Source organism: Schistocerca gregaria, chromosome 9 (assembly GCF_023897955.1).
Source record: "Schistocerca gregaria isolate iqSchGreg1 chromosome 9, iqSchGreg1.2, whole genome shotgun sequence".
Classification (NCBI taxonomy): Eukaryota; Metazoa; Arthropoda; class Insecta; order Orthoptera; family Acrididae; genus Schistocerca; species Schistocerca gregaria.
This window is the reverse complement of record NC_064928.1, coordinates 189,937,723-189,964,719: the sequence shown is the minus strand read 5'-3', so window position 1 is coordinate 189,964,719 and position 26,997 is coordinate 189,937,723. Positions and strand designations below refer to the sequence as shown.

General features: G+C 46.4%; 1 protein-coding gene and 1 non-coding gene across 2 annotated transcripts in view; one reads left to right on the top strand and one right to left on the bottom strand.

Moving 5' to 3' along the window:
* LOC126291499 (uncharacterized) overlaps positions 1-26,997 on the top strand; it is a 430,162-nt gene that overhangs the window by 299,309 nt on the left and 103,856 nt on the right. The gene's annotated exons all lie outside the window — the stretch shown is intronic.
* Trnas-uga (transfer RNA serine (anticodon UGA)) lies at positions 2,421-2,495 on the bottom strand. The gene has a single exon. It is a non-coding gene; the product is annotated as a tRNA-Ser (tRNA).

The window sequence follows — 26,997 nt, the reverse complement described above, 5'->3', positions numbered from 1 at the left end:
AACTCACAGCTGCCCCATTTATTAATGATTTCATTTGAAAATGTAATTTTTTTATTGTTAATTGTTAAAGTTCCCTTAGGTGATTTTAAATTTCATACCGATTACGTAAAGAAATCCAGGTTGTTCTTTTCCAAATAATAGAAGACTTTGCGTAATCAAAAACCAGCCTCCTTCTGACAACGATCAGGAGCCGACCAGAAGACGGACGTCATCGACAGCTTTCGTGTCTCCTGTGGCAAAGCTGTGCCAAACTGGGAACACGACATTCTAGTATGAAACACAGATTTAAATTGAAAGAATTTGAAATATATTTAACCTAATTGTTTTTTTATCATACTAGAAGGTCTGACATCTCTTCTGTACGAATAGACGGCAGCGAAAGGTTACCTACAAGTAGGATGGAAACTAGACGGCAGCTAAGAGTCAAAAGAGAAGTGACTGAGGCTGCATTGTAGCATATCGACGATGATACTCAGTCTGAAAATTGAGCAAGTAGTAAATGTAACAGAGGAAAGTTATGGGAAAGTAATTAAAGTTGAGCGACAAGAAATAAATAATTACGGGTGTGTTGATGACACTGTAATTCTGCCAGAGTCGACAAAGGACTTGGAAGAGTAGTTGAATGGACTGGATAGCGTCTTCATAAGAGGTTTTAAACTGAAAGCAATCAAGGTACAACAAGTGTCCTGGAAACGCCTAAACGAGGCGATGCTGAAGGAATGAGATTAGAAAATGAGACACTTAACGAAACAGGTGATTACTGCTCTCTGGACAACAAAATTTCTAATGATGGCTAAAGAAGGAAGGATAAAAATGCTTACTGGCTATAGCGTGAAAAGCATTCACGAAAAACAGCAGTTTCTGCACACAAAAAAAATGGTTCAAATGGCTCTGAGCACTATGGGACTTAACGTCTGAGGTCATCAGTCCCCTAGAACTTAGAACTACTTAAACCTAACTAACCTAAGGACATCACCCACATACATGCCTGAGGCAGGATTCGAACCTGCGACCGTAGCGGTCGCGCGGTTCCAGACTGTAGCTCCTAGAACTGCTCGGCCACTCCGGCCGGCGTTTGCACCAATTTTTCCATTCGTCTGTAAAGAATTCGCGATAGAATTTTGCATCCGTGACTTATTAAACTGTTAGTTCGGTAATTTTCACATCTGTCAACACCTGCTGTCTTTGGGATTGGAATTATTATATTCTTCTTGAAGTCTGCGAGAATTTCACCTGTCTCATACATCTTTCTCACCAGATGGTAGAGCTTTGTCAGGCCTGGCTCTCCCAAGGCTGTCAGTAGTTCCAATGGAATGTTGTCTTCTCCCGGGGCCTTGTTTCGACTCAGGTCTTTCAGTGCTCTGTCAAACTCTTCACGCAGTATCATATCTCCCATTTCATCTACATTCTCTTCCATTTCTATAATATTGTCCTTAAGAACATCGCCCTTGTATAGACCCTCTATATACTCCTTCCACCTCTCTATTTTCTCTTCTTTGGTTATTACTGGACCATAAAAGAAACAGCGATATTAGATAATAATTAAATGTTGACTCCTTGGAAAGACACGTCCAATGAATGTCTAATAATAGGATAGTTAGAGGTGCATCATTATATAATGAAATCGAAAAGAGAAACGTTGAGCGTCCCTTAAAGAGAGTGCGTGAACAATTCTGAGTCGGAACAGACCAAAAGGCCTAAACCTTGAAGACAATGACAGTGACAATGAGAATGATGATGATGATGATGATCTCTGAATTGCGTCCAATGCATACTGCTGTGCCAGATAACAGCACGTGCAATCTCATGTGTAGAAATAGAACAATTCGACCGTGGGTGCTTCAGATTCACTGCAGTGCAATAAATGTGCTTTCCTAATAAACTAAGCAAGAAACTCGCTTGAGCTAATGAAGGGGAAATTAACGTTACAACATAGGCTCGACCGCTTTGTTTTACGTCATGCGCCATTTACGACCGCGGAGCTCTTAGAGCGCAAATGGCAGTACGGAGAAACGCCACCACGCATCCGATACGGCTGATGACGACCATATGAGGACATGCTGAGTATCATGATGTACTACGTATTGAGGTCGCCCATTAAGTCCTGCGGGGTTAATGTTGGACGTGTTGGGGCTATACTCTCTTAAGTTACCATTAATGCGAGCTATTACACCGGCGTACTGTACCAAGACACGAACCTACATACTCGTCATTAGAGGCCAGTTCTTTCCAATCTAAGTTGCTCATGTGCTCCTCGTCCACCAAGTTCTAAGGTTACGGCTGGGCAGTCACAAACTCCCGTGGATGTCAGAGCGACCTGTATTGGGTGACCTTAACGATAAACTGACGTTATAATTAAATAAAGACCCTAAGCTGTCGACAGACGTTGATATACATCAACAGGGACAGTTGAAAATGTGTGCCCCGACCGGGACTCGAACCCGGGATCTCCTGCTTTCATCGCAGACGCTCTATCCATCTGAGCCACCGAGGGCACAGAAGTTAGTGCGACCGCAGGAATTTATCCCTTGCACGCTCCCCGTGAGACCCACATTCCCAACTTAATGTCCACACACTACATTCGTAGTGCCCCAGCCCACTACACTCATTACTAGCGGCAGACAATCTTACCAAATCCAGTAAGAGTTCGGGCAATGCGTGTGCATCCAGCACAGAAGAAGAAGGTCAATGACCAATTAGCCTTAACTATATTAAGATGATGTCTGTTGTTTCGGACATGCCCGAAAGAACAGATACCATCTTGCAAGCTCCAGACGACTGGTATTTAGATGGTAAATGTCGTCAATTCTCCCTGTCTGTGGCAGGCTGGGAAGGGAGTTTGCTTAATTTTATCAGCGGGGATTACTTTTATTCATTTTTATATAAGCCTGCTGTGGAGAAGGATCTTATGCACACTTTTTCTCTCTCGGCAGCGTAACCTTCCCTGACCATTCTGCCCGCTTTAGTATTGATGATTAAGCCCATCAAAACTCAGAATACAATCTTATCGATTGAATATGAATTCGGAACGGATAACGCAATTGTAATTTTGGGGATGGTCAGAAAAAACTACATCCTGCACGAATCTAGACTTGTGCCAATAATTTTAGTAAAGGGACAGCGTGATTGATATGATTCTCTTTTCTTAGGTATGGTTTAAATGAGCAAGACGAGAACGGAAATTACTTCGAAAAACAAAGTTAATTTTATTTTAACCAACATTAGACTAATTTATGAGGTTACTTCTTAACAATCTTTTGAATACACATTAACTTTGGACAAAGATTATTTACTATGCACATAGATTATTTCTCCTTTGAATTACAAACCGTGTTGCCTTCGATTTGCATCGTCCTGTGGGGGGATGGAAAATCGTGGAGAGCACGTGGTCACTACTACTATGCTGATACATGCACATGCACTAAGTTATCACTGAAATGCAAATATCGTAACTATTTATCTATGCAGATTTTGTAGGTACAGTGGCTGGCATCGAGCAGGACTCGTGGCTGGTATCTCCAGCGCGAAGCGCTTGAATACGAAACGATTCATCTTAGAAAAGCTACCCTCGTCACAAAATTTTCAATAAGTTGTTAAACATCGACACACGCTGCCATAAATGTTCAGCAATTGCAAAAGCTGGCTATAATTCCCTCTATTAGGTTTCTCGGCGGCTGCAGTTTGAAACCATGCACCACGTGGCGGGTCGTAACGGAAATCTCGAACAGAGAAGATTATTTTTACGTCCGATAAATTGAGCAAAAATCAATAAATGGTTCTTAATTAATCAATCGCGAAAAAGCCTCTGATAAATAAATTCTTAACATTAAACATATTTAAACATTCAAATACCTTTGTCCTGATTTCGACGCAGCGTTGTGAAGGAACGTCCGGTCGCTTACCTGTCTTCCAAAAAACTCCCCATAACCGTTGCGCGGCTCTTTCTCTCTCGAGCAGCGCGAGTTGGTGGGGGAGGCCCATGACCAACCTCTGGTAAGAAAACGTCTTTTTTTTTTTTAGGCTTTGGCACCCTTTTTCGAACCATCCTGCTCTTGCTCTTTGCCTTCCACTGACTGTGTTAAAGTTGGTAGAAGATTCTGAGACCCACTACATCTCTGGCTTGTCTGCTACCACACTCAAAACATTCACAACTGACGACGTACTTTAAGGAGAGGAGGGGAATGTAAATATGGACACAGAACGTGCATATTGTAATGAGAGTAAAAGACTTTGATCCATAATTGTTTCTAGATGCATGTAATTTAGGGCTGAGATTATTTCACTGTTCAGTAATTATGTAAAGTAACTGAATTTACGCTGATAATGTCTATCAGCAGATAGCAACATAATACTGATTTTAACTATGTAACGAAACCTACTGCGACGTTACAATCTTCATATGATGATGAGGGCCCATACTCCGATGAGCGTAGGGGACGATGCGGGAGACCCGCACCGCTGTACTAGGCAAGGTGCAGGTGGAGGTGGGTTTCCACTGCCTTCCTTCCACCGTAATGGGGATGAATGATGATTATGAAGACGACACAACAACGCCCAGTCATCACGAGGCAGGAAAATTCCCTGTTCCCGCCGGGAATCGAACCCGGAACCCCGAGCGAGGGAAGCGAGAACGCTACCGCAAGACCACGAGCAGCGGACCATTTTCATATATTAAAGATCAACAGTTCTCCCCCCCCCCCCCCCATAGGACCACGTGAATATAATTGCAGGTGTCGTGCAGTGGATAACTAACAAGGAACCCCTTGAGTGCGAGGTCGCAAGTTAACTCCGTAATAAAATTCATTTGAAAGTGTTTTGTTAACAAGTGTGACAGGAAATATGTACGAGGGCGACAGAAAATGAGGGTTCGGGAGATGCAGAGATCAAACATTTATGGGATGTATGTACACTCCTGGAAATGGAAAAAAGAACACATTGACACCGCTGTGTCAGACCCACCATACTTGCTCCGGACACTGCGAGAGGGCTGTACAAGCAATGATCACACGCACGGCACAGCGGACACACCAGGAACCGCGGTGTTGGCCGTCGAATGGCGCTAGCTGCGCAGCATTTGTGCACCGCCGCCGTCAGTGTCAGCCAGTTTGCCGTGGCATACGGAGCTCCATCGCAGTCTTTAACACTGGTAGCATGCCGCGACAGCGTGGACGTGAACCGTATGTGCAGTTGACGGACTTTGAGCGAGGGCGTATAGTGGGCATGCGGGAGGCCGGGTGGACGTACCGCCGAATTGCTCAACACGTGGGGCGTGAGGTCTCCACAGTACATCGATGTTGTCACCAGTGGTCGGCGGAAGGTGCACGTGCCCGTCGACCTGGGACCGGACCGCAGCGACGCACGGACGCACGCCAAGACCGTAGGATCCTACGCAGTGCCGTAGGGGACCGCACCGCCACTTCCCAGCAAATTAGGGACACTGTTGCCCCTGGGGTATCGGCGAGGACCATTCGCAACCGTCTCCATGAAGCTGGGCTACGGTCCCGCACACCGTTAGGCCGTCTTCCGCTCACGCCCCAACATCGTGCAGCGCGCCTCCAGTGGTGTCGCGACAGGCGTGAATGGAGGGACGAATGGAGACGTGTCGTCTTCAGCGATGAGAGTCGCTTCTGCCTTGGTGCCAATGATGGTCGTATGCGTGTTTGGCGCCGTGCAGGTGAGCGCCACAATCAGGACTGCATACGACCGAGGCACACAGGGCCAACACCCGGCATCACGGTGTGGGGAGCGATCTCCTACACTGGCCGTACACCTCTGGTGATCGTCGAGGGGACACTGAATAGTGCACGGTACATCCAAACCGTCATCGAACCCATCGTTCTACCATTCCTAGACCGGCAAGGGAACTTGCTGTTCCAACAGGACAATGCACGTCCGCATGTATCCCGTGCCACCCAACGTGCTCTAGAAGGTGTAAGTCAACTACCCTGGCCAGCAAGATCTCCGGATCTGTCCCCCATTGAGCATGTATGGGACTGGATGAAGCGTCGTCTCACGCGGTCTGCACGTCCAGCACGAACGCTGGTCCAACTGAGGCGCCAGGTGGAAATGGCATGGCAAGCCGTTCCACAGGACTACATCCAGCATCTCTACGATCGTCTCCATGGGAGAATAGCAGCCTGCATTGGTGCGAAAGGTGGATATACACTGTACTAGTGCCGACATTGTGCATGCTCTGTTGCCTGTGTCTATGTGCCTTTGGTTCTGTCAGTGTGATCATGTGATGTATCTGACCCCAGGAATGTGTCAATAAAGTTTCCCCTTCCTGGGACAATGAATTCACGGTGTTCTTATTTCAATTTCCAGGAGTGTATAACACTTCACAAAATTGACATCGTCGAAAGGAGGTTATCGTGAAACTGGCTGCCCTGTAAGGCACAGCTGCAGATAATGCGATAATATGTTTTATGAGCACGGAAAAAAATCCAGAGACTGAATTTGTGACGTGGTTTCAGGTGGTACGAATTCTCCTCTACACTTGCAAGATCACGCGCACCAGAAATAATGGTATGGGACAGAGCACATCCAACTTCTCGCAGCACAAAAAATAACTTTGCAGTAAATTTATCGCAAAGATTGTGTATGAATGAGTTAAATCATTTGTGTTAGTCGGTTTTGATACAACTCTGTTCATACCTCTTATTTCCAGGGTTCCTTTCATATGCATTTCCTTTTAAAATCCCGATTCATCGGGGCTGAAAACCAATTCTTTATTGAACGATGGGTTAAGTATGTATATCTCACCTACAAATTTTCAAGACAACTCCGCAGTTCGCAGAGCATCGTCAATGTGATGCTTTGTTTAAAATTTCGTTACCTTATGTTTTCCAAATTTGTGGCGCTGTTTCAGTTTATGCAACCATCCTCTTCTTGCCTTGAATTCACTGCAATCTATGTAGCGCGCAACTTGATTTGCGTACCGTAGTAGGTCACTATTCACTACCATGCACATCCTGCAAACTGCATCTATCATCTTTGGAACTCAGGTTTTGTGCCAAGTGCGCCTTGTCCTCTGTTGAATATCCGTACTTTTCCTTCTGTACTGCACGATGTTATGGTTGCGGACTTATTTTAAATATATTCACAATTGTTTTTTTTACTATCTTGCAGATGATATTCCACGTACTAAATTGCGTTTAGTACCCGCTCCTTGGACAACGATCATCCTTTACTACGCTTCACTGAAAAAAAAAAATGGTTCAAATGGTTCTGAGCACTATGGGACTTAACATTTGAGGTTATCAGTCCCCTACAACTGAGAACTACTTAAACCTAACTACCCTAAGGACATCACACACATCCATGCCCGAGGCAGGATTAGAACTTTTGACCGTAGCGGTCGCGCGGTTGCAGACTGAAGCGCCTAGAAACGCTCGGCCACACAGGCCGGCGCTTCACTGGAGACCGGATTTGTGGCTCCCTGTCCGACAAGGATGATGAACTGCATGGCTGTACACCTGTTTCCGTATCACTTTCACTTGTTGAGCACTTATCTTCATGATTGTACTCCTCATGATTGCTTTGTTTATCGTTGTCATTGAAAAATGGTTCAAATGGCCCTGAGCACTATGGGACTTAACATCTATAGTCATCAGTCCCCTAGAACTGGGAACTACTTAAACCTAACTAACCTAAGGACATCACACAACACCCAGTCATGACGAGGCAGAGAAAATCCCTGACCCCGAGGAAGCGAGAACGCTACCGCACGGCCACGAGCTGCGAAGTATCGTTGTCATTGCTCTGTTTTTTATTGTTTATAGTTGTCATTGCTCTGCTTTTTATCAACACCAGCAGATTTGTAGAGCCGTTGTGATTTACACTTGGACTAAGTAATTCATCTGCAATCCATAGCCCCATGCTATGTTCACCAATGGATAACTCCAGCCGGCCGCTGTGGCCGAGAGGCTCTAGGCGCTACAGTCTGGGACCACGCGACCAATACGGTCGCAGGTTCGAATCCTGCCTCTGGCATGGATGTTTGTGTTGTCCTTAGGTTAGTTAGGTTTTAAGTAGTTCTAAGCTCTCGGGGGCTTATGACCTCAGATACTAAGTCCCAAAGTGCTCAGAGCCATTTGAACCTTCTGGTTAAACATAATGTGCACAGCTAACAGCCACTTTTCATGAAGTGTAAACACAGGCTACAGCTGAATTAAAGGATATACACCTTGGCAAGATTGGTCGGTTGTTTTAGGAGAAGGAGACCAGACAGCGAGGTCATCGGTCTCATCGGATTAGGGAAGGACGGGGAAGGAAGTCGGCCGTGCCCTTTGAAAGGAACCATGCCGGCATTTGCCTGGAGCGGTTTAGGGAAATCACGGAAAACCTAAATTAGGATGGCCGGCCCTGGCAAGGGTTAGGTAATGGATCGCGAGTAGACACGCTGGATTCGGCACGCATTTGGGGAAACAACTAAGTTCACAGTGCCAGCACAGTGAATGCAGGTTTCTTGGCAAGAAGGGAGGAAGGAACAATACCTTTTGCCTTAATTGAGCCCTTCTTGAGCCTGTGATTACTTATAAGCACACTTCAAATTCGAAATGCCAAAATTCTAACGTTGATCAATGGTCTTCTTATGCATCCTTCAAATTGGTTTGGAAACGCTGATGTTCACACTATACGTAGAGTTATCGGTGGGCGCTACTGACTACAAAGCTCCACGTCATGTGACCTTCACTGATGGCTGCTCTCCCTCAGAGCCCAGAACCCAAGTCTCATTCTCGGCTGAAGTGACCATATCAAAAAACCTACTGTCACCTCTGCTTCGGTCAGTATCTAGAAATAATTCCACTGACAGTTCAACAAAAGAAGTGATCTACTATCGCCTTATTTATTAATCATTTGTTACTTTTAGAGAAGCGTCATGAATGATGAATTTTGATTGGAAAAAATGGTTCAAATGGCTCTGAGCGCAATGGGACTCAACAGCTTAGGTCATAAGTCCCCTAGGACTTAGAACTACTTAAACCTAACTAACCTAAGGACTTCACACACACCCATGCTCGAGGCAGGATTCGAACCTGCTACCGTAGCAGCCCCGCGGTTCTGGACTGCAGCGCCAGAACCGCACGGCCACCGCGGCCGGCGAATTTTGAGTAGAATCTACACATTTCTTGCAATGTTAAGATTTGGTTCTTTTAACAAACCACGGCAGTGTTTACACAGTATCACCTCACTAACATGTTGTGCAGACGCAGTTGCGAGAGAATTCTGAAACTGAGCTATATTAGGCGAGGAAATGACGTAAAGTAAGGTCAATAGCTCATGCAAAAGGACATCTTCAGTACAAAAATATAAGTTTAACGTCTTCACTAATGCAGTTACAAAACCCACAACATTTCTCATTTCACCAGCTATCGATGACCATTAAAATTTACATTGTTTTTTCGAAAAGGACTGTATTTAGTGGAATAACACGATGTATAAGTTTCGCATAATAACCATATGGCAAAAACTCTCATCTTTGCATCCTGTCATTTGCCAAAATCTCATTTCGATATCTTAAACCGTTTATGAAATATGAACAATATTCATTCTGATATTATCGCTGGTGTGCGCGATCGCAAAACAGTGTGCTACATCACATCAATTTTCTGAATACTGGTGACATAGTCTAGGAAACATCGAATCAGTTATCTAAATTTATTAAGCAGCAACATATTGTGTAAAATGCACCAAACACAAATTCATAGCAACCTCTGTCTTTCATTGCAAACTTTTTCGAATTTGACACAGTGTCTTACTTCATTACAAACGTCACAGAATGAGGTTTTCACTCTGCAGCGGAGTGTGCGCTGATATGAAACTTCCTGGCAGATTAAAACTGTGTGCCCGACCGAGACTCGAACTCGGGACCTTTGCCTTCCGCGGGCAAGTGCTCTACCATCTGAGCTACCGAAGCACGCCTCACGCCCGGTACTCACAGCTGTACTTCTGCCAGTACCTCGTCTCCTACCTTCCAAACTTTACAGAAGCTCTCCTGCGAACCTTGCAGAACTAGCACTCTTGAAAGAAAGGATATAGCGGAGACGTGGCTTAGCCTCAGCCTGGGGGATGTTTCCAGAATGAGATTTTCACTCTGCAGCGGAGTAAAGGGCACGTCATCATGAAGACGGCATTAAAAGTTAAAACTAACGCAAGAATTAGATTTTTTTACTGAACAGTTTTTGTAAAATCATTCGAGAAAGATTGCAGGGTACGCCCCTCGATTCTGTCAGTACAGTGGGTAGCCGACCGGCTGACAGGTCGGCCTCCCGTTCCGAGCTAACGAATGGACTCACCCGCCCAGCGCTTTGGACGAAAATTGGTCACTGTGCATCGGCCACAGTAGCCTGCGCGAACTTTACTGCAGGGCTTCCCAACGTGTGGTCAGCGGACCCCTTAGGGGTCCGCCACCTCTTTCTAGGGGGGCCGCGGCCACCTTTTACCGAATAATGAGTAAAATTATTGAATAAAAATGTGAAAATCAAATTCATCACTTTTTTTCGTGTGAAAAACATGTTTTACATCGAGAACATCGAATTTGCTACAACAGCTGGAGACAAGAAGAATCGTATTCCAGTTAAGTCTGTCGCTGACCAAGCCCTGCTGGATGGTCCTGCTGTTTCCTGCAGTTGCAGACTTAATTTTAGTTTAGATATAAATGATTCATTTGGTCATGGCAACGGATGGTTAACTGTAGCCATTGTTCGAGGAGGTACAGGAGTACCAAATGTTGCTGGACTTGAAAGCTTTGTGGACAGAGACGTTATTGTTTTTCGTACTTACCATATATCTGAATTAGCTAATAAGGATTTTGGTAAATCAGCCTATGTCTCGCCTTCTTCATTGTCTTTATATACTCGTAACAGGCGGAAAATATCTGTAAATGAGTCTGTATTTGTTTGGGTTAAAGGAAAAGGTGTATGTGAATATGTAAAGTTTGTTGGTGTATTCCCAAGCAGCTATTGCGGTTCCGAAGTGAGCACGCATACACAGTTTAGTGCCGGAGAATGGTGCCTCTCTGATCGGCTGTTTCGCAACAATACGGGGTTCGTTTGGACGCCAGCTCGCGGCGGTAGATGCGCTGAAACCTTTTACGCATGCGCGGAGCGAGCTTTGTCGACCAATCACAGCGCTCGCTGCGGCCCCAGGAATCACCAAATGTTAAACTTGCTTTTTCAGTGCGTTACCTATTTCACAAGTCTATTTTTGCCTTTCAAACCTTTTACGCATGCGCGGAGCGAGCTTTGTCGACCAATCACAGCGCTCGCTGCGGCCCCAGGAATCACCAAATGTTAAACTTGCTTTTTCAGTGCGTTACCTATTTCACAAGTCTATTTTTGCCTTTCAAACCTTTTACGCATGCGCGGAGCGAGCTTTGTCGACCAATCACAGCGCTCGCTGCGGCCCCAGGCATCACCAAATGTTAAACTTGCTTTTTCAGTGCGCTACGTATTTCACAAGTCTATTTTTGCCTTTCAAGTTGTTTTCATTACTCTCTAAACCAAAGTCTATTGCTACTTTGGCGGGGGAGGGGGGGGGTCTTTGGGAACATGGCACTTGCATTAAGAAGCTTTCAGTTCACATGGCTTTCGCTCTGAAATTTAAAAAGTTACTGTGCTCTTGACTGACTAGGGGTCCGCCATGGATTTTCGACTAAAGATAGAGTCCGCCAGCTGGAAAGGTTGGGAAGCCCTGCTTTACTGGATGTCCTTCAGTCGTTTAGGACACGAGCTCTGTTGGCGTCTGAGATCGCGCAAACGGTGCCTGCCGGCCGGGACTCTGCTTGCACACGATACATCGCGCCTGGTGGCTTCCTAGCTAGCATCTCGCATCCCTCGGCAGTGGCGTCACTTGTGCGTTGAACAGGACCCGTAGCACCCCGGAGCCCTCTCCAACACACTCGGCTGTTGATAATTCAGCTGCATGTCAGATTCTAGCTGACGTGGCCGGCCGCTGTGACCGAGCGGCTCTAGACGCTTCAGTCCGGAACAGCGCTGCTGCTGCGGTCGCACGTTCGAATCCTGCCTCGGGCATGGATGTGTGTGACGTCCTTAGGTTAGTTAGGTTTAAGTAGTTCTAAGTTCTAGGGGACTGATGACCTAAGATGTTAAAGTCCCATAGTGCTCAGAGCCATTTGATTTCTAGCTGACGTCCGTCTAATCGGCTCAGTGTATGCGCTCCCAGGACTGGCCCTGGTGGCGCGATAGCTGCCCGACACGAAGTGGTTTGTCGCCCCAGCTGAGGGGTGTACTCCGCCCCAGTCCAAATTCTACGATGACCGTCGATGACCCATCCACGGCTGTCGGTAATCGTGTGATTATTTCTGGTATGTTTCAGTACCCAAAGGCAGCTGAGTGTCTAACAGGAACGTAGACCCCGAGATGCCCTGTTGCTGGCTACCACGTCGTAATCCTCTATTGGCAGCACTCTCCAACGTGGTGTTGTCGGAAGGCAGTAACTTTTTCAATCAGTAGATGGAGAACAGCATGAAGTTCATCAGGTGAAGGCCATTATCCCGAGTACATCTTTACCTGGTTCATAGACTGCGCTAGGTCGCCATTGACGTAGACAGATTCACTACAGTATTGTAAGCATGCAGTCGAGTGCTATTACTTTCAATGGCATCGACCCCAATGATCAACTCATGACAAGATCTGGAGTATTTAAAAGGAGCTAGCGCCAGGCTGTGACGCAAAGCTCAGTTCGTAATGACCGAGTGCCTCCTCCTTATTCTGCTGCATTCACTTAGCAGGCTGTCAACAGCTGCCTCCATCCCTCGTTATGTGTTCTTATGAAGTAGACACAGATTCTTGCAACATGCCTTCCGAACTACCGAATATGCTTGTCCCGCTACCATTGGTTTTCTGTACTCTTTTCTGCTCAATGCTTATTCCTTACATCACCCTGATCCACTCGCGACATATCGCTCGCTTCCTCCTCCTGCCCCTGTCTCTGATTCAAAATGGTTCAAAATGACTCTGAGCACTATGGGACTTAACGTCTGAGGTCATCAGTCCCCTAGAACTTAGAACTACGTAAACCTAACTAACCTAAGGACATCACACACATCCATGCCCGAGGCAGGATTCAAACCTGTGACCGTAGCAGCCGCGTGGTCTCGGACTGAAGCGCCTAGAACCGCTCGGCCGCAGCAGCCGGCTCTGTCTCTGCCATGACTTGAATTTTACTGAGCCAATGTGACCGAGTTTTGATAAATTCTTCTCTAATTTCTATCCTCTACTATTCTGTGTCATAACAGTTAGATACTCCAAAGCTTGTAGTTTCATTGCTTGATGGAAATAGATTTAGATTAGCTGGGTTTATCAGCGCAGTGGAGTTTTATTATGATGCGTGGCATTTTAATAAACATGGTCATGTATCGAAGTCAAATCCTCAACTTACCACTCGCTCGAGGAATTCGATAGCAACTTGTATTCAAATAACACCAGTGAATTTTGCAAGTTGTAATTTGCCGTCTCTGGCCATGTTTATGAAATTAGAACTTCAGGGCAACAATACTATTTATCGGTATGCATCATTTCCCACATTAAACGACTCACTGCACGTAGCATTGTGGACGCATCATCAGCTAAGGCCGGTATTACACTATGAAATTTCTTTGTCAAAGATTTGATCAAAGATGTGATCAAATATTCATCAAATATATTTGACAAAGATCTTTGACGTCGCGCTGTCATCATATTTTTCGTCAAAGTTCAAGATGGGTGACAACAACAACTTGTTATTAACCGCAGCAGTTGCGTGTAACCATGTCAGTGTGTGGTCAGTGAAGTGTATCCTCATATCACAAAGCGCAATCCTCACTTAAGAACTGCTATATCTGCAGAAGACAGGCAGACAGTAACATTCCGATTCCTTGCTACAGGAGAGAGTTATGTTAGGTTATTTACGTCAGGTCAGGTCTCCAATCTTCTTAATCTATTTTTGTATTCAGCGTGCCTCACGTTGTAAAGCGCCTCATCAGCTTCATACATCACTATTAATTTTGTAGTTGTCGGCGCACACCAATTGTATTTACCTACAATGTTTATAGAAACACTACAGATTACAGAACGCTGCAGCGATGCTAGCGTTCCACGTGGTTACATGTCACATAGCAGTGAACAGAAGACAAGCAACTTCTTTGATCAAATCTACAGCCAGGCCCTGGATTTGATCAAATTTATTTGACAGCAGACGAGATTTGACAAACTTCCCTATTACACCATCAAATTACACTCCTGGAAATGGAAAAAAGAACACATTGACACCGGTGTGTCAGACCCACCATACTTGCTCCGGACACTGCGAGAGTGCTGTACAAGCAATGATCACACGCACGGCACAGCGGACACACCAGGAACCGCGGTGTTGGCCGTCGAATGGCGCTAGCTGCGCAGCATTTGTGCACCGCCGCCGTCAGTGTCAGCCAGTTTGCCGTGGCATACGGAGCTCCATCGCAGTCTTTAACACTGGTAGCATGCCGCGACAGCGTGGACGTGAACCGTATGTGCAGTTGACGGACTTTGAGCGAGGGCGTATAGTGGGCATGCGGGATGCCGGGTGGACGTACCGCCGAATTGCTCGACACGTGGGGCGTGAGGTCTCCACAGTACATCGATGTTGTCGCCAGTGGTCGGCGGAAGGTGCACGTGCCCGTCGACCTGGGACCGGACCGCAGCGACGCACGGATGCACGCCAAGACCGTAGGATCCTACGCAGTGCCGTAGGGGACCGCACCGCCACTTCCCAGCAAATTAGGGACACTGTTGCCCCTGGGGTATCGGCGAGGACCATTCGCAACCGTCTCCATGAAGCTGGGCTACGGTCCCGCACACCGTTAGGCCGTCTTCCGGTCACGCCCCAACATCGTGCAGCCCGCCTCCAGTGGTGTCGCGACAGGCGTGAATGGAGGGACGAATGGAGACGTGTCGTCTTCAGCGATGAGAGTCGCTTCTGCCTCGGTGCCAATGATGGTCATATGCGTGTTTGGCGCCGTGCAGGTGAGCGCCACAATGAGGACTGCATACGACCGAGGCACACAGGGCCAACACCCGGCATCATGGTGTGGGGAGCGATCTCCTACACTGGCCGTACACCTCTGGTGATCGTCGAGGGGACACTGAATAGTGCACGGTACATCCAAACCGTCATCGAACCCATCGTTCTACCATTCCTAGACCGGCAAGGGAACTTGCTGTTCCAACAGGACAATGCACGTCCGCATGTATCCCGTGCCACCCAACGTGCTCTAGAAGGTGTAAGTCAACTACCCTGGCCAGCAAGATCTCCGGATCTGTCCCCCATTGAGCATGTTTGGGACTGGATGAAGCGTCGTCTCACGCGGTCTGCATGTCCAGCACGAACGCTGGTCCAACTGAGGCGCCAGGTGGAAATGGCATGGCAAGCCGTTCCACAGGACTTCATCCAGCATCTCTACGCTTGTCTCCATGGGAGAATAGCAGCCTGCATTGCTGCGAAAGGTGGATATACACTGTACTAGTGCCGACATTGTGCATGCTCTGTTGCCTGTGTCTATGTGCCTGTGGTTCCGTCAGTGTGATCATGTGATGTATCTGACCCCAGGAATGTGTCAATAAAGTTTCCCCTTCCTGGGACAATGAATTCACGGTGTTCTTATTTCAGTTTCCAGTAGTGTACTTTGACAAAGGTATTTGACAAAAATATTTGACAAAGAAATTTGACGGTGTAATACCGGCCTTGACTCAAGTAGTAGCAGGTGAGTCAGCGTAATGGATGGGCGCGCTTGGACTCACTTTTCTCCCCTACAGCAGTAGTTTAGTCACAACGGAGGTGTGGACTGCGTAACCCCGAACGTCTTTCACAGAGACGTTCCTTAAAACTGCTGAATCTGTGGCCACTGCTCAGAGAAAGTTTCGTCTCTGATTCTAACCCGCAATACCATTCCGCTATGGGTTAAGTACTTTCGTGAGACAGGTTCCGCATTCAACCCGTGAGGACGGGGCGTGAGTCGTGCTTGGGTAGCTCAGATGGTAGAGCCCTTTCCCGCAAAAGGCAAAGGTCCCGAGTTCGAGTCTCGGTTCGGCATACAGTTTTAATCTGCCAGGAAGTTTCACGCTATAAGGTAATCGTCGCAAGCTCGGGGTTTTAGTCTGAACTGACACGGCAAGAAGTCCGAGGTTGTTACATACTGACTAAACGCGTTATACAGATTTGCTTCACGTCCTTTTTAAGAAGCTCGCTTGTTGAAAGGTCTTGGGAAAGTAACACTATACGTGTGGTAAAGACAAACTTAAAATTCAGTTGCCGTCCGGTGTGGCCGAATGGTTCTAGGCGCTTCAGTCTGGAACCGCGCGACCACTGCCTCGGGCATGGATGTGTGTGATGTCCTTAGCTTAGTTAGATCTAAGCAGTTCTAAGTCTAGGGGGCTGACGACCTCAGATGCTAAGTCCCAAAATTAAAAATAAAAAAAAATCAATTATACTAAAATTTTTGTTTGTGTCATGTAGTCTATGCAACGAAACACAGACGCCGTAATCAGAGCCAAAGAAATCTATTGCGTGGGTGCCTGTAACTGAATACTTGATAATTACACGAACGGTTGTTTCGGGTGATAATATTCGTTGCTGAAGTCAATGAACAAAAGCGTTAGATTCGTCCTAAGAATTCAGTGTTTTCCCAGTGGGAAAGCGGCCGTATACGTTGGACAGGAAAGGGCAGTGCAAGACGCGGACATTCCGATCGCCGTCCGTCATAAAAGCGAACGGGACGCAGCCAGCCGGCGCCATTAAGCCCTCAGCGCGAGAAGTCCGCCCGCTTTGAGGCCGTTGCGAAAGCAGGAAGCCCGTCTCCCTGCACGCAGCGCGGGTCGTTCGTCTCTCTCGCGGGGAGACGAGACGCTGAAGTTGTCGTCACACGCTCGGTTCCGGCCGCGTGTGGGCGTCAACGTCAGTTTCGTGTTGATGTCCAATCCCCGTCGTCGGGATACCCGGAAACTTTCTAAAGCCACAAAGCTGCTTGTTTATGTGACGTAAATAACGTTTCTCTTCGTGGCCGCGGAGTAGAAAAGGGTTAGTTATTACTGTTATTTAGGAGTCATCATCTTGTGAGTGTCGTCCATAGATACAAATACTACGACATTAATAACATTGTCAGGCTAGTAGACATTCATTACGTTCTCTTCCATTGCAAAACAGTGTACTCCAATAATATACTGTGGGCTCTGACCACCAGCAGTTTTGCTTTTTCAGTTGTATCACGTTACACCTCATAGAGCTGGAGACTTCATCAGAGGCTATAAAAACGTAGTTTCTGCAACGCCACTTTACTTAAAACTCCTAAAATTTATGACTGCAGTAGGGTATACAAGACGACATTTTGTACATAATTTGGTATGTAATATACCATTAGAGATCTAACAGTTCTAATTACACAATCAATAACGTATAAGTTATGACTTACTTTCCATAAGCTTTACGATGGTTTATTTTCGCCCCTTTGGTGTTCCAGGGTTAATGAAGGGTAGTGACCGAGGAGCTACTAGCTGAAGTGCCTGCCAAGCAAATGAACGTTATTCATGTCGAGACTGAAAATTTTTATTTACCTAGGCCAGGACTACACTGATATAATAAAACTTCCAAATTACACAAATAAGTGCCAAAAATGGTGTTAAGTGCACAGTCCGATTCAAACTGGCTGCTTTGACCCACATTGCTTTGTGTGACGTCATGACTTTACGGTGCAAAGGATGAAGGCAAGCTTTATTCAACGTTATCTGAGGTCGTTTTACTAACTGACATAAACCATGTTTGTAAACTGAGCTGTTTATTCAAACAATGTCCTCTGCTACGGCCACCCTGCCTAGATGTCCTCCCCTCCTACCTTTTACAAATCCCTTCAAATCCTAGAACTCCATGTGCTCCGCCTCGCCTATCGCATCCGTCTCCCCTCCCCCACGCGGATCCTGTATGACCTTCTTCCTTTCCCACACCGTCTCCTTTTCCTCGAACGAATAGAACACCTCCCGTAAACTTGATCCCCGTCGCCCATTTGTCTCTCCCATCCTCTCCCACCCCATCCGCTGCCGCGCCTGTATTCCCACATCCCACCCGGTCTCCATCTCTCCACTCTCCATACCCTCGCCCAAGGTGGCTTCCGCCAACTCCCCCTCCCTGAAGATGCCCTCATCCCCTCCATCTACCCCTCCTACCAACTTTGATCCTCCTCTTCCACATCCTGTGTTTTTTCCTTGGATCACCCTCTCTCCCTTCTCTCCCTCCTCCCTTCCCCCCCCCCCCCCCTGTCCAAACCTCGGGCTTCCCCCACTGCCCCGTAGCTTCTTTCCTCCCCCCCCCCCCATCTCCTCTGCCACTGGCATCTACACTCTCCCCTCTCCCTCCTCCACCACCTTTCTCCCTTTTGACAAATCCCCAGACTTGCACACATCAAGTGAACATTCGCGTGCCGGAGATCGTCGCTATCAGTTCTGTGTGTGTGTCGTCGTGGTAGTGCTTCAATGTTTTCACCGCCCACGCTCCATCGTTCACATGCGTCATTTCCATCATCTGTGTTCGTGTACAGTGCTGACTGTTTTTTTTATTTTTCTATGCCTGTGAACAGCTTCGTGTTTTTTTGCTCATGGGTCTGCTGTTTATGCCCACCGTTATGCTTTGTGCCTCTATGTCTTCCTTGATTCCAGTTGTACTTTCTGTGGCCGAAGAGCGGCGCAATACTGCCGCTGGCGACCCACCTTTTTATGTAAGGTGTTAAAATAACAATAAAGAAAAAAGAAATACGCATGCCTATATCAGTTTCTTCGTCGCTTCGCAGTGAAAACTGTGAGTCACCCCCTGTGCGAGTATCGAGCCGACGGCGGTCGCCAAGTACGGAGCCCGGCAGCGTGAGGCTCGTGGTGCTGTGAGCCGAGGCGGGCGAGCGATCAGATGCCCGCGCGACACGCCTCCCTGCCGGCGGACGTGCCAAGTGGAGCGGAAATCACTTCGCGCTGCGGGGCGAATCGGCAGATCGATCCGCAAATCGACCGGTCGCCGGCCATTAGAGGCCTCTTTAAGCCGCCCAGTGCTGGCGCGCTGCGACGTGCGGAAAAAAAAAGCAGATCGCCCGCGGAGATCCTCGCCCGTTCTCGCGGGAGATGGCGCCACGTTCCGGCGTGCCAAATGGCGACCCCCCCAGGGGCGGTCCGGAGGAAAACTGGTTCGGCGGATTACAGCCTGCGACCTCGCGGCGCGATTTCGCGAGCTTTGACGTACTCCTAGACGCGGAAATTGCAATGTTGCGCTACGGCAATACGTTAGCGTCGAGGCTCGTCGCGCGAAGGTACGGATTACGTACGGAGCAGGTGGTTCGCCCGCCGGAGAGCATCGCTAATACGATTTTGCGAAATTGGCGCGTGTTTGGGCAGTCGCTGGGTGACTGGCAGATTGACGAGTGGAGTGCGCGCTCATGGGATAGCTCAACCCGGCCTGCGCAGACGGCGGAGGTTGGGGAGGGGCTGCAGCAGTGGTGGGGACTCCGTCTGAGCGGTAGGGGAGGAGCAGCTCAAGAGCTGAAGCCTGCAGACAAGTACGTGCATCCCGTTACTGTTAAGGTGCAGCTAGTGAGTCTGCAAACGATTGACAAAAGTCAGTGGATAACAATATGCACATATACAGATGGAAGTACTATCGCATCCACAAGGGATAAAAGAGCATTGCATTGGTAGAGCTGTTGTTTGTACTCAGACGATTCAATTGAATGGAATTACATTGTTATTACGGCCACATGATGGCAATTAACCCTTTCAGACCCCCACCCCAACTTGAAATGAAAATTTTTAAATAAATGCATTTTTCTAACTAAAAAATATATAGAATCGTGGTCCAATTGCTTAGACAATTTTATTTTTTAATTTTGATATAAATTTTGAACCTACACGATTGTGTGGGTCGGGATTATCTTACATATTTATGTCATTTCTTGCAGTGATATTCACGAAAGCTATTACTGTCTATTGACAAACACAAATAAATATTACCCTTCAGACAACTTGTTCTCTTCTTGCAATTTTTTTGCCTGCAGCAAAGAGTTGAAGGCAAATCACCAACAGTTGGCCAGTGATGATATCCGTCTATCCGCTTCTCATCACATGGCGTGTTTGCTGGTTTGTACTTTTCATTTGGTGGCTCTTCATCGGATTCACTTTCACGTTCCTGTCCTGAAGAAGACGAAATTAGAGCTTCCCCAATCACTTGTCGGAATCCAAGAAGATCTAAAGTGTTTTTCTTTTGTACTTTATTGGCTTCGCATTAAACTTTGTATTGTAACCAGGAATTGACGCAAGCCAAATCAAGTAAATGAATCAAAACTTTTATAAAGTCCACTTTTTTGTCTTCGAGAAAGTCCTGCAGGTCTCCATCATTTGACCGCAGAGGTCCACTCCTCCCATACACAGGTTGTACTTCACTACGACTGCAGGACATGGCACTAAGATGTACTTCTTTTCTGGTTTACCCCATCTCTCAACATCGCTTACAGGTTCACATCCTGTACAAGTAGAGGCAAGGGTCACAGCTTTTGAATCTTTCCACTGGACAATGGCTATTTAATCATCGTCCCTGCAGAATTCATCCATATCTCTTCTCTTCGGTCTTTTTTCTTCTGTCAGGTGAACTGGTTTCACTATGTTTTTCATTATGGTTCCTGTTCCCTCCAGCCCTAGGGCCAGTGACTGTTGCAATAATTGCAAAGCTGTAAAATATCTGTCAAAATACAGTCTTACACCTTGAGGTAATGTTTGAGCAAGGCGAAGTATTACAGATGGCCCAAAACCAAGGCCAACATCTGGCAGAGGAGTTGATTTACCTTGATAAAATTCAAAATCAAGTACTAAACTTTTCGTTGTTGCCAAAACAAAGTTTTTAATTCCCAAAGGGCGCGGTTTTTTTGGAACATACTGAGAGAATGTGCAGCGTTCAGTAAATGGTACCATTTGCTTATAAATGGAAAATCATTTTCAGAGGGCCGTGGAAGTCCCAAACAAGCACTGCGTACAACATTAATTGCAGGTTGTACTTTCCACAATCTATTAGTTTCTGATTTAGTTTCTGATTCACGTGGAATGTTGTTAGCGTCCATAACATGCAGTGCTGTTCTGAGAGTGAAGCACCTGTTTCTAGCCATACAATTTGCAATAGTTGCCATACGCAATCACTTCTGCCAGTACATACGTGTACGAGGATATCTAATGCATCCCATGAGTACACGCATGCCATACAGCTTTTTTATCTCTTGATGATTTGTATGAAGCAACTTCCCTTTCTTCGAAAAGTAGTAACTCTTAGTGCAGTCAGATGCTATCTGAAAAAAATCTTCTGGGTAGTACTCGCTGAAATAGCGCATTGGAGTTTTAATTTCCTGTCCTACGTCACTCTCTGAGTGCGCAAAAATTTTGGAAGTGAATGGTCTCTTTCTGCAAGTGGACAAACGACGATGTGTTTCCACTGGTTTTTTTTTTAGAATTCTTTCTACTGTGTTGACTGGGAAAATTGTCCTGAACTTCTGGAGCAACTGGTAGTATTGTTGCAGAAGCATTGTTACAATCTTCCTCCTCGTCAGACGATTCAGAGCTTTCTCCAAGTCTAGCTTTGATTGTTGGAAGAGTCCAAGTTGTATCTAACAATTCGTCATCACTACTGAAGACACTTCCAATTCAGAGTCATCTAATATGGCTAGAATTTGCTCGTCAGTAAGTCCTAAAACGAAACAAACAAACGAACTGTGAAAATAATGCGTAAATACAATAGTAAAATGACTTATCTATTCCATAATGTGTTCCGAATCGTAATCACAAACATCGACCGAAAACGACCACATGCCGGTAAAATAGGCCCCAACAGGCACAGTTGTGCGTGTGGATGTTACGGTCATTGTAGCTATGAAAGTATTCAAATAATTGTGGCGGCATGAGGCTTTGCTCATTTCGGCGTATAACACACACGACGTTAAAACGTGGTGCTCCGTGAGCGTGATGCCGCAAACACTGCATTCTGGTGGGTGTCTGTGCCGCAAGAGATACGTGTGCGACAATGGGCAGTGCCGGATTCGAAGGCGAGTGAAAACCACTTCGTTCCTTCTTGGATTTCGGAAGCAATTGCGCAGGGTAGGATAATCCATCTGACCGTCCAGAGGTCGTTGTTGGTCATTTCCATCCACTGTGGTCCACACTCAGTCAAAACTCTTGTTTCTCATCCACGACACGGCAGAATGTATGGGGACGCTAAGGTGAAATATGCTTTCGGTGAGAGGCCGTTTTCGCGGCTCGGTCAGTTTACTCATTCCCCTCGAGTCCCACGTGTCTGGGGGCCTAGCAGACGGCCAGCACTTTCTCCTCCCTGTGCTGGAGGTGAATAACGTCCTGATCCATCTGAACTATCCTCTACGCTGGCAGCATTTGGTGAATAGGCTGCAGAGCGCTAAGAGAGTTCGTACAGACAAGTAACTTCCATCCACTGACGCGTCTCGTGTGCTTAAGCGCCTTCTCTACCGCCCAGAGCTCTGCATAGTAAGCCGAGAAGTGTCTTGGTAGACGGCTTCTAATGACGGAATGTGGGAACATTACAGAACAACCGACTGTGTCTTCAGCAACGTGACGTAAAGACCATGTCTCGTGTGCAAATTATGCGACTGTCCCTGGCCGGTATTTATCCGTATTACATAACGCATTCGGCAATTCCCATTACAATCTTCTACGACATGTGGAAGGAGTGAGTGCACAATATTTTGAATAGGAAGCACAATACGGAAACATCAAAATGGTTCAAATGGCTCTGAGCACTATGGGAGTTAACATATGTGGTCATCAGTCCCCTAGAACTTAGAACTACATAAACCTAACTAACCTAAGGACATCACACACAGCCATGCCCGAGGCAGGATTCGAACCTGCGACCGCAGCAGTCGCGCGGTTCCGGACTGAGCGCCTAGAACCGCTCGGCCACAGTGGCCTGCCGGAAACGTCATCCAACGGCGCTACAGAGCGTCAAAGTTATGGGCACCCTCGCCTGTACCTCTACATTGAAGGGCCAATGTAAGTGCTATATGCATTCATATTCAAATAACAGGCAGAATACGGCGCTGCGGTCGGCAACGCCTATATAAAACAAGAAATGTCTGGCGCAGTTGGTAGATCGGATGCTACAATGCCAGGTTATCAAGATTTGAGTTTCCACGGGGGTGTTATAGTCGGCGTACGAGCGATGGGACACAGCATCTCAGAGGTAGCGGGACTTTCCCGTACGACCATTTCACGAGTGTACCGTGAATATCAGGAATCTGGTAAAACATCAAATCTCCGACATCGCAGCGGCCGGAAAAAGATCCTGCAAGAACTGAAGCAACAACGAATGAAGAGAATCGTCCAACGTGACAGAACTGCAACCCTGCCGCAAATTACTGCAGATTTTAATGCTGTGCGAACAATCCAATGGAACATCATCGATATGGGCTTTCTGAGGAGAAGGCCCACTGGTGTGCCCTTGATGACTGCACAGCACACGGTTCTACGCCTCGCCTCGCGTTATCGCCCACGGCCAGCGCCCCGGGCGAATTCGTATGTTGCTGCAGTGGCCGAGCTGTATCGCTCAGCTGGCCGTGAGGACCGCCCAACCGCCCGGCGCGCCTGCCTTGCCCCTGTATGAGCGATACGTAAGGACGACAGACAGCCGCGCCATGGACTCTCACATCGCCAATTTAAGGAATATCGAAACGTCTACCTGCAAAGAAACCATGGGTAACAGAAGAAATACTTCAGTTGGTTGATGAAATGAGGAAATACAAACATGTTCCGGGAAAATCAGGAATACAGAAATACAAGTTGCTGAGGAATGAAATAAATAGGAAGTGCAGGGAAGCTAAGACGAAATGGGTGCAGGAAAAATGTAAAGACATCGAAAAGGATATGATTGTGGGAGGACAGATACAGCATACAGGAAAGTCAAAACAACCTTTGGTGACACTAAAAGCAACGGTGGTAACATTAAGAGTGCAACGGGAATTCCACTGTTAAATGCTGAGGAGAGAGCAGATAGGTGGAAAGAATACATTGAAAGCCTCTATGAGGGTGAAGATTTGTCTGATGTGATAGAAGAAGGAACAGGAGTCGATTTAGAAGAGATAGGGGATCCAGTATTAGAATCGGAATTTAATAGAGCTTTGGAGGACTTACGGTCAAACAAGGCAGAAGGGATAGATAACATTCCATCAGAATTTCTAACATTATTAGGCGAAGTGGCAACAAAACGACTATTCACGTTGGTGTGTAGAATATATGAGTCTGGCGACATACCATCTGACTTTCGGAAAAGCATCATCCACACAATTTCGAAGACGGCAAGAGCTGACAAGTGCGAGAATTATCGCACAATCAGCTTAACAGCTCATGCATCGAAGCTGCTTACAAGAATAATATACAGAAGAATGGAAAAGAAAATTGAGAATACGCTAGGTGACGATCAATTTGGCTTTAGCAAAAGTAAAGGCACGAGAGAGGCAATTCTGACGTTACGGCTAATAATGGAAGCAAGGCTAAAGAAAAGTCAAGACACGTTCATAGGATTTGTCGACCTGGAAAAAGCGTTCGACAATATAAAATGGTGCAAGCTGTTCGAGATTCTGAAAAAAGTAGGGGTAAGCTCTAGGGAGAGACGGGTCATATACAATATGTACAACAACCAAGAGGGAATAATAAGAGTGGACGATCAAGAACGAAGTGCTCGTATTAAGAAGGGTGTAAGACAAGGCTGTAGCCTTCCGCCCCTACTCTTCAATCTGTACATCGAGGAACCAATGATAGAAATAAAAGAAAGGTTCAGGAGTGGAATTAAAATACAAAGTGAAAGGATATCAATGTTACGATTCGCTGATGACATTGCTATCCTGAGTGAAAGTGAAGAAGAATTAAATGATCTGCTGAACGGAATGAACAGTCTAATGAGTACACAGTATGGTTTGAGAGTAAATCGGAGAAAGACGAAGGTAATGAGAAGTAGTAGAAATGAGAACAGCGAGAAACTTAACATCTGGATTGATGGTCACGAAGTCAATGAAGTTAAGGAATTCTGCTAGCTAGGCAGTAAAATAACCAATGACGGACGGAGCAAGGAGGACATCAAAAGCAGACTCACTATGGCAAAAAAAGGCATTTCTGGCCAAGAGAAGTCTACTAATATCAAATACCGGCTTTAATTTGAGGAATAAATTCCTGAGGATGTACGCCTGGAGTACAGCACTGTATGGTAGTGAAACATGGACTGTGGGAAAACCGGAACAGAAGAGAATCGAAGCATTTGAGATGTGGTGCTATAGACGAATGTTGAAAATTAGGTGGACTGATAAGGTATCGAATGAGGAGATTCTACGCAGAATCGGAGAGGAAAGGAATATGTGGAAAACACTGATAAGGAGAAGTGACAGGATGATAGGACATCTGCTAAGACATGGGGGAATGACTTCCTTGGTACTAGAGGGAGCTGTATAGGGCAAAAACTGTAGAGGAAGAAAGAGATTGGAATACATCCAGCAAATAATTGAGGACGTAGGTTGCAAGTGCTACTCTGAGATGAAGAGGTTAGCAGAGGAAAGGAATTCGTGGCGGGCCGCATCAAACCAGTCAGTAGACTGATGACGGAGATAAGCGAGCTTGAGCCGGCCTTAGATATATATGTTCGCCCGTTGTCCCTTCGGGCAGAAGACGCCTCACAAGTGCTTCAACTAGATAGACCTGCAGTGCGATATCCGCCTGAAGGACCGCTTTCTTACGTGTAAAACTTTGGATGACTTTTACAGCTGTCTTCCACGAGAGAAACATCCTCTTTTGCACAAGCACACGGCCGAAGTTCGCTCAATGTTTGGTTCAAATGGCTCTGAGTACAATGGGTCTTAATATCTGAGGTCATCAGTGCCCTAGAACTTAGAGCTACTTAAACGTAACTAACCTTAAGGACATCACACACATCCATACCCCAGGCAGGATTCGAACCTGCGACCGTAGCGGTCACGCGGGGTTCCAGAATGAAGCGCCTAGAACTGCACGGCCACAACGGCCGGCCGCTCAATGTTTGGTTCCACGTATATTTGTGAGCGCTTTTTCTCTCTTTTATAGCTTGCTAAAACTAAGAACCGTTCATTACTTGACGATAAAAATTTGACTAATTCTTTGAGGTTAGCAGTCTCACGGAATATCGTACCAAACCTAGACATGCGACTGCTACGGTCGCAGGTTCGAATCCTGCCTCGGGCATGGATGTGTGTGATGTCCTTAGGTTAGTTAGGTTTAAGTAGTTCTAAGTTCTAGGGGACTAATGACCACAGCAGTTGAGTCCCATAGTGCTCAGAGCCATTTGAACCAAACCTAGACAAAATCGTTTCGTCGAAAAATAAAAACGTGTAAAGTGTTAATTGTCTTCATTAACAATGTTGACTGTAAGAATTAAAGAGCTTTATAACCTTAATTCTATTTTTAATAAGTTTTCAAACTTGGTCAGTTAAAACTATTGCCTCCGAAACAGCAAACTAAGGATCCGATTTCTAAACACTGAAGAGGGATACAAAAAGCTGTAGAACTAACTATTTTAAAAATATATTTATTTGTAACTACCGACAGTGAGACTGATACTATATATCCCTTACATAAAATTGTTTCGAAAATAGAATATTTCGTTTGCGTTTGATCTGACTGCGGGACAGTCCAGCGTAGAGCAGTGGTGTGCTCTCTCTCTCTCTCTCTCTCTCTCTCTCTCTCTCTCTCTCTCTCTCGCTCCTATGGCGACACTAGCGACACACTGTCGCAGACGAGTCGCTGAACTACACTGCCACACGCCCGCGGGGCGAGGGCGCCCCCTCCGGGCTCAATTCCTGGATGAGCCTGGTCTAGGGCAAGAAGCTGAATGCTGTCTAGCACCGGGAGACAGCGTCTAAAGTTGTGTAGCACTTTTCGAGTTGTTGTATTTGTATGACAC